This window comes from Fukomys damarensis, unplaced genomic scaffold (assembly GCF_012274545.1).
Source record: "Fukomys damarensis isolate Sample0158 unplaced genomic scaffold, DMR_v1.0_HiC HiC_scaffold_32, whole genome shotgun sequence".
In the NCBI taxonomy this organism is placed as follows: Eukaryota; Metazoa; Chordata; class Mammalia; order Rodentia; family Bathyergidae; genus Fukomys; species Fukomys damarensis.
In genome coordinates this window covers 13,090,399-13,098,922 of record NW_022900944.1, presented here as the reverse complement: position 1 = coordinate 13,098,922, position 8,524 = coordinate 13,090,399, and the positions used below count along the sequence as shown (strand labels likewise).

At 42.5% G+C, this 8,524-nt stretch overlaps 1 protein-coding gene across 7 annotated transcripts in view; it reads left to right on the top strand.

Annotated features, from left to right (window-relative positions):
- The window catches only part of Chd9 (chromodomain helicase DNA binding protein 9), a 238,395-nt gene that overhangs the window by 38,636 nt on the left and 191,235 nt on the right, over positions 1-8,524 (top strand). The window contains exon 1 of one of the 7 annotated variants that reach the window (XM_010629515.2): positions 60-179. The exons of the other annotated variants lie outside the window; for them this stretch is intronic. The gene's annotated coding sequence lies outside the window, so the exon portion shown is untranslated. Of the gene's footprint in view, positions 1-59; positions 180-8,524 lie in introns of those variants that run through there. 7 annotated transcript variants of the gene reach the window in all.

Genomic DNA, 8,524 nt, shown 5'->3' with positions numbered 1-8,524 from the left:
GGGTGGCGAGTTGAGTCAGCTGGGAAGGGCGACAGCCACTGGGAGCCTCGTGCTTCCTCTCCTCCCTCTGCGCTCTCTGCCAGCTCCGGGCCAGGCCCCGACGGAGCAGGCTGCAGGGGGTGAGGTGGTGCAGGACAGATTGTGGCTGCGTGGTATTGCTGCCCACGGCAAGGAGAGAGGTGAGAAACTATGCAAATAATGGGATAAACCCCGATGACTCATGTGACAAGTCAGCCTGGGAAAGCTGCTCTCCGGCACCCCCCCCCATATCAGGAGCTATTTCCCGTCCCAGAATTACCCACAAAAATGGCCTCTACTTATCTCGTGTATGGGTTCTTTGTGCAGCTGCTGCCTGTGCACTCTTTGTGTCCTCTGCTTATGAGGATGATGGGGAGAGGGAATCAAAAGAGAAGTGTTCAGAGTCAAACTTTAATCCTCCTCCTTGAGCACCAGGCCTGTGAGAGCCGTGGGAGCCAAAGACCACAGTCCCCTTTGAACTGAATTTAGAGTCCTTTCTCAAAACTTCGCTTCACCAGCTATTAGCTCTGTGACTTCTCGAAGTCATTGTAGGCCTCACTCTCCAATCTGTAATATGGGGATTTTAATAAAACCCGGCTACTTCTACATTACATGGTGTCTGCATTAAAGCAGATGTTGTAATACAAATATATTAATTCTATATAATGATACATAACTATATATTATTCTCTACGTGGTTAAATCACACACACACATCCAAGAGAATTATTTGTTGAATATGCCCATCTTAGAAGAGACTACCTGTTGCCGTGTTTACCATGGTAAACAGAAAATTGTAGCCTCTGGATACTTTGTGATCTACCGTGTCTAACAAGTAACCCCACATAACTTACACAACACCCACAGATTATCGTAGATTGCTCTATTCTTCTATATCAAGAAATGCTGGGGTTTTTTTTGTTTGTTTGTTTTTTGTTTTGATTTTTTGAGACAGGGTCTCACTATGTAGTTGAGACTGACCTGGAACTCACTGTAGCCCAGGCTGGTCTCGAACTCACAGCGATCCTCCTGCCTCAGCCTCCCGAGTGCTGGGATTACAGGCATGAGCCACCAGACCCGGCTAAGAAATGCTGTGTATTTATCATAGCTTAGATTAAAAATGTGCAGAGTAGAATAATGCACAATTTATTTATATTTGCGGTGCTGGGAACTGGATCTAGGGTCTTATGCATCCTAGGCAAGCACTCCACCACTCAGCCCAAGTGTGATTTTTAAATCGGGATGCAAATTTAGGAAGTTACTGCCTTGGGCACAGTGAATGGTAGATGGTAGGGAAGGTGCAAGTTAACAGAAGAGAAGAAAAGAAAATTAGGCAACCGTAGATATACCAGGAAGCTAATTATGTTAAGCTTCAAGGCCTTCATTTACATAGGTCCTTTTCAATATCTTGTATAATTATGTATTCCTTTCCTAAAGAGAGTTGCCAGTGTTGTATATATCTCAAGCTCTACCAAGACACCCAACCTTTGTTCTTAAGATTTATAACTGTAATCATCAGTGAACATATAAATGGGATCAAATGTTCAAGCCTACTTTGGGCAATTTAGTGACTTAGGGAGGCCCAGTCTCAAGATAAAAAATAAAAAAGGATGTGGGGGGGGTGGCTCAGTGCAAAGGCCCTGGGTTCAATCCCCAATTGAAATAAAGGAAAAATATGCAAGAGGTGTAGGGGATGAGCCATTTGCCTGTAGTCCTGCACCATGAACCCCAATTTTGAAATTTGCAGAGAGAGCCACATGTAGGCTAGGCAAAGACATATAAGGAATGCAGTGTAGAAAGAGGGTGAGGCTTGTGGATGTGTGGAATTATTGGACCAATTCCAATGGGCTTCTGGAATCCACTATGATAATCTCCAGGGCTCTTACTTTCCCAGAAAGTTTAATTCTGGCAGTGCTGCTTGCATTGAACAGGGTGGTGGTGAAAGAGTGGTTGGTAATCTGGAACTTTCACTAGTCCTGGCTGGTCTCCATGAGGACTCCCTCAGTAACTAGTTATGTGATAATGGTGATTTAACCTCTTGGGCCTATGTTTCTACATTTAGAATAAGCAGCAGGTGACTTCAGAGCCTCTTTCTAAACTTCATGAGGGCAGAGATCAAAACTGCCTCATTCACCACTGCACTCCTATTGCTCAGTATAATGTCTAATCATACTTATGATTAAAGGCAAAATGTACACAGTGCTTCTAGATAAGGATACTGAAGCACAGAGCTGTTACACACTTGCCCTCTGTCACTTAGCTAGGAAGGGGCAGAACTGGGATTCAAACCCACGCAGTCTGTCTCTAGAGTTCCTTGTCTTAACTATGATACTTTAGGCTATGTATAAATATATTTTTAAAAATTAATAGGCCTTATTTTTAGAATACTCATTTCACAGAAAAGTGGAGCAGATACAGAGAGTGTGATGAATGAGCAAATCAATAAAGTACCATTGATTAAGAACAGGATTGATTCAAGTCACAGGAAAGGTTACCTCACTTAATTTCCATGGCTGTTTTAACTTTATTTAGCAGCCTAGAAACTAAGGCTCCATCAGTCTAAGGGACTTGCCCTAAGTCACCCAGAAGATGAGGAGATAAGGCTTGAAAGTTCTGACCTATATGATCCTAAAGACCACATTTGCTACTCTAATTGAAAATATGATTGTCATCAAGAGCTATTTTGTAGGTGGGCATGGTAGTACATGCAGGTAATCTCAGCATTCTGGGAGGGTGAGGCAGGAGGATCTCAAGTTAGAGTCGAGCCTGTGTAATTTATCAACTTAGCAAGACTTTGTCTCAAAAAAGAGTGGGGATGTAGCACAGTTCAAATCCTGAGGGTTCAATCCCAATTACTGGGCACACAAAGTATTTTGTCTGGTATGTATTTTACCTACCTGCCACTGGTCTCTAGTGCCATAGTTTTGTTGGTTTTTTTCAGAACTAGGAATTGAACTCTGGAGGACTCTGCCATTGGGCTAAACTCCCAGCCCTTTTTATTTTTTATATTTATTTATTTATTTGTTTGTGGTTTTTTGAGACAAGGTCTTGCTGTGTAGTCTAGGCTTGCCTTAAACTCACAATGGAGCCCAGGCTGGCCTTGAACTCATAGCAATCTTCCTGTCTCAGCCCCTGCATGCCCCACCATGCCTGGCTATTTGTTTATTTTTATTTATTATTATCAGTTAGTTTGTTTTGAGACAGTCTCACTATGTAGGTCAAGCTTCAGGCTAGCCTTGAACTTTTGATCCTCCTGCCTCAGCTTCCTGAGTAGCTGGGATGATGGGTGTTACTCCATCCCCTGCTAGTGCTTTATACTGTACTTTTTAAAAGGCTTTTGTATCCTTACTATCTTTTGGTCATCACAACAGCCCAGGGAGTCAGGAGAGGCAGATGTTTTTATTCTGCTTTATAGGGGAGGCTAACTTTATCTTTAAAAATGAAGAGGTTTGGTTCTTACTTTTTCCCCCATTCCCCTGCCCTCCCTTCAATTCCTCCACTCCTCCCTCTTCGCAAAGACTTTGTTTTCATTTTTTCCTTTTCTCATATGTTTCCTTTCCCTTACCCCTCACACTTCCCCTTCCTTCCCCTTTGGACCTTTTCTTTCTATTTCACATTATTTATCATACATTTGATCCTTATTTACACTTTCAGCTTCTCATACCAGAGAAACTATTCGGTATTTACATGTGTGTCATATTTATTTCACTTAAGAGTATGGCCTCAATGTGTATCCATTTACCAAAAATGTCTCTAGTTTCTCATTCTTTATGGCTGAGTAGTACTCCATTTTATGGAAAAAAATAAAAACATTTTCTTTATCCACTCTCCAGTTGATGGACAATTGGGCTGTTTTCAAGTTTTAGCTATTTTAAACTGTGCCTCTATAAACATGGGTGCACGTGTATCACTGTGGTACAATTCTTTTAATTCTTCTGGGAAGATAACCAAGATATATCATGTAAAGGCACAAATTCCCAGTGATGAGTGTCATCATATTGTGTACCTAAAATGTACCAATAAACAATGAATTCAAATAATAAGAAGAAAAGGCTATGTCAGAAGTTGAGGTAGAATCAGGACTTGTTACTTTGTATCCCTCCTTTCTCCAGGGTCCATGCTTCAGGAGCTGCCTTACACAGGATTCCTGCTAGGCCTCCACAGGGAAATACCTTCCTGCTGGTGCAGGATTCTTTCCAGGGTTTTGCCAAGGGAATTATTCCAAAATCTAAGATTTTTCATTGTTTTTTTCCCTTTTCTTTCCTTCCCCCCGCCCTTCTTTTTTTCTTTCTGTCATATTGCTAGGAATTAAAATTTCCTTTATTTATTTTGGTGTTTTGAGATAGGTCTTGCTATGTTATTCAGTGCTGGCTTGAACTTGCAGTGTAGCCCAGGCTGGCCTCAAATTCTTGATCCTCCTGCCTCAACCTCCCAAGTGCAAGGTTTATAGGCATGCACACCATGCACAGCTTGTGTTTGCAATTCTTAATAGAGACTGAGACTGAGGTTCTATTATAAGACTGTCTGGAAGGGCCAGGGGTGTAACTCTGCAGTAGAGCACCTGTTTAGCATGTGTAAAGCCTAGGGTTCCATCCCCAGCACCAAATGCAAAAAAGAAAAACCCACAAACCACGAGTTCAGGAAGTCCATTAGTTCAGGTACTTCAGAAGAATCATTCCTTGTTCCTGTTCTATCCAGTGATCTGGGGCTTGCTAAGCTACTCTTACCTGCTCCGGTCTTACGTTTTCCCTGGTCACACCTCTCTGGTCACAACAGTGATAGCTATTCTGAAACGGTCTCACTGCTTCCCCATCCTCCAGTGTTTGGGCTCCGCTCAGCATGTTGGTCAGTGAGTTCAGGACACACATGGTACCTGTGTCGCCCCCGTTGCTCTCTACTGCTCTAGGCTCCTTCAGTCCGTCTGTGTGCTGATCTTGGTGCAGGTGAGTGTACTTCCGCCACAACTTCTGGTGCTGTGATATTTGGGAAATGAACCAGTTTCCCAACTGTGCTGTTTAGAAGAACTCAAAGAAGCATAGTAGAAAGGCCTACATACCAGCAAAAATTAAACAGCTGTTTGCCAAAGGGCACCTAGAAGGCACTGCTGTGGAGATAAGTGGAAATAAGTAACCGGCAGTATCTTGTTTCTTCTTCTAATTAGATTTTTCTTTCTTTTTTTTCTTTTTTTTTTTGAGACAAGGCCTCACTGCGCAGTTCAGGCTGGCCTTGAACTCACAGAAATCCTCCTGCCTCAGCCTTGCAAGTGCTGGGATTACAAGCTGCACCACCACACCCAACCATTATGTGTATTTACTAGCACATGTTTCAGACTGAAAGCTGAACCCTATCATTGTCAGACAGAGGAAAGGAAGAAGGTTCAAAATCTAAAGATATTAACTGCCACAAACACACTCCTACACCCATACCCACACACATGCACATACATACACACCACACCATCCAGACTGGATTTTTTTCTTTTTTTTTGGTACTGGGGACCAAACTTGGGACCTTGCGCTTGCAAGGCAGGCCTAAGAACCACTGAGCTAAATCCTTGGCTACCCCGCACCATCCATAAATGCGCCATCCCCTTGGAGTGCAGCTTTTAAAAACACGTATATATATTGTTGGAGAGAAAGTGAAGAATTTTAGGGGAAAAGCAGTCCTCTTATTCAGCATCCAGCTTCCTCGATAGGCTACCCTACATTTATTCTAGAGTTTTATTTATTGATTTATTTTTATTTTTTCTGATTCTGGGGATCAAACTCAGTACCTTGAGCTTGCCAAGCAGGTGCGGTACCAATGTGCTAAATCCCACGCCCTAGTCTAGAGTTTTAAAAAGAAGAAGGGAGCAGGTACATTTGAGAACAGAAACTCTTTTAGGGAGTTGAGCCCTACCAAGTTGACCCCTTAGCCAAGGTTCTGTCTCATCTATTAAACCAATAGTCCTGGTGGAGAGTAGGAGAAAATGCTAAAGGAGTAAGTCACAGTTGCTGTGTCCTAGCTTTGATTTCACCATACCCTCACTGTCCAAGCTTGGAAAGAAAAATGCGTATATTCATTGCAAAAGATGAATACAAAGAAAAGACATCACAACTTTTTTTGGTACTGGGGATTGAACTCCGGTCCTTGTGCTTGCAAGGCAGGCCACCAAACCACTGAGCTAAATGCCTGGCCCTACATCAAAACTTTTATTCTTCCTTCCATCCTTAAAATATGTAGGCACTGTCAGCATCCAAGACTTCGCTAAGTATTGAAATGATTGTCACTTTGGTGCCAGGGCTTGGGCCTGACACATTGATTTATTTCATAATGCTTTATTGAGTACTTGCTGTGGGCCAGGTACTGCCACAGCACTAAAAAAGGTAGTGTGAACAAGCAGAAATCTATATCCCATGGAGCTTATGTTCCAGTGTAGGGAGAAAGACAGCAAACAAAAAAAGCAAAATTAGTAAAACATAATGCACCATATTGTACTAAGTAATCCAGGGAAAAACAGAACAGACAGTGGGATAGAAGGGAAAAGACCCCAGGTTTAAGTTACAGCAACAGAGAAGGCTTTATTGAGAAAGCAGCACTTGCACTAAGTCCTAAATATGTGGAGGTGGTCCCTTCAGGTAAAGTAATACACCTCCTTTGCATTATAATTTGAGAGTAAGGATTTTTTTTTTAAATCACAAAAATCTTTTACCAAATAATCTTTTGTGATTGTTTTTTGGTGGTACTGGGGATCGAAGCAGGGCCTTCACATTAAGCTGTATCCCCAGCTCTTTTTATTTCTATTTTTTACATTTTTTTTTTTTCTTCTGGTACTGGGGCTTGAACTCAGGACGTTGCGCTTGCCAACCAGGTGCAGCGCCACTGAGGTACATCTCCATCCCCAGCCCTTTTTATTTTTTATTTTGAGACAGAATCTCACCAAGTTGCTAAGTTGCCCAGTTTGGGCTCAAACTTGTGATCCTCCAGCCTCAGCCTCCCAGAGTGCTAGGATTACAGGTATACACCACCATGCCCTGCTTTCTCCAGCTAATCTTGATGCCTAAAATTCTATTAGTTTTAGGTTAAAATGTTTTTAAAAAATACATGTATCTAGTATTGCTGGGAGTATAGCTCAGTGGGAAATTACTAGTCTAGCATGTATGAGGTCCTAGGTTTGGTCCTCAGCACCAAAAAGAGAAAGTAAAAAGATGACTCCTAGTTCTCGAACAGGGCCCACACTGTCCAGTCCTGAGGATGATGCTGGAGCCCTCGGCTGGTTCCTCCTAACTCTGGAGCTGATTGAGAAGCCACGGGGTGCAAGACAAGGGCTGCTGGTTGGTTTAATGATTGGTCTGCTTGGGCTGGGAGTTGTGCTGCAGTTAGTGAAATAATGGGGACAAAAAGGAAAGAAAAATCGGAGATGTGAAGTGCTATTACTGCATAGTTAATTTAACAGCCCTTGGAAAATAAAAAATCAGAAAACTCTAAAAGTTTTCTTCTCCATTGATACAAGAAAGCAGCATACCTTTGATGGCTTTTATCTCATCTTTGAAATTAGATAGTTCTATCCATATCCTAGATTTACCTTTGTTCCTACAAGCTCGGTTCCCCAAAATGCTTCCATAGTGATATGCTTTAGATCATTGTCGCAAACCCAAATGCCTAAAGGGTGTAGGTAGTGGATATACCAGGCATAAAGCAACAAGCACTGGTGAAGATTGTGACAAACTGGAGAGTGCATGCTTCTCCTCACTTCTTGGGGCGGTTATCCATTGAGCACGATAGTTCATTATTGCTAGAGTTTCTGAGAAGCTAGAAATGAAACAATTTTAGACGGTATATTCTGAATTTAAAATGCAAGTAATTCAGTGTAATTAAATACACTGCATGGGTGAACTTATGATGTCTGACAACAGATAGTATTGGCACAGTATGGACCATGATAAGAAAGGACGCTGGGTGTCTTAGTTACTTTCTTGCTGCTGAGGCCCAATGCCCAACACTCACAATTCTATGGAGAAAAGGTCTGTTTAGCTCACAATTTGTAGAGATTTCAGACCACAGTCAGCTGGTTCCAAGCCAGGGCAGCATGGTAGAGGGGTGTGGCAAAGGAGAAAGAGGTCATGCCGTGCGTGACAGGAAGCAGAGCTATAGAGATCAAGGGAGGAGTTGGGCCTTCCAGGCCACTTCCCCAGTGAGCCACCTCCTCTGACCGGACTTCACCTCCCAACATCACATTTAGCTCTAAACTCAGCAGTGAACTCATCCTTTGATGAGTATTATGTCACCATGATCTAATCATCTCTCAAAAGCCCCACCTATGAGGCATTGAGGCTTTGGGGGTGGGGGACATCTAGATATAAACCAAAGGAGTGGTTTATGTCTAGCATCTGGAAGGCTGAGGCAGGGGTATCACAAGTTCAAGGCCAAGCAAGCAACTTAGTGAGGTTAAGGATGTTCTAGGCATAGAGTAAGACCTTGTTTCAAAACAAGAACAAACGAGAGAGAGAGAGAGAGAGAGAGAGAG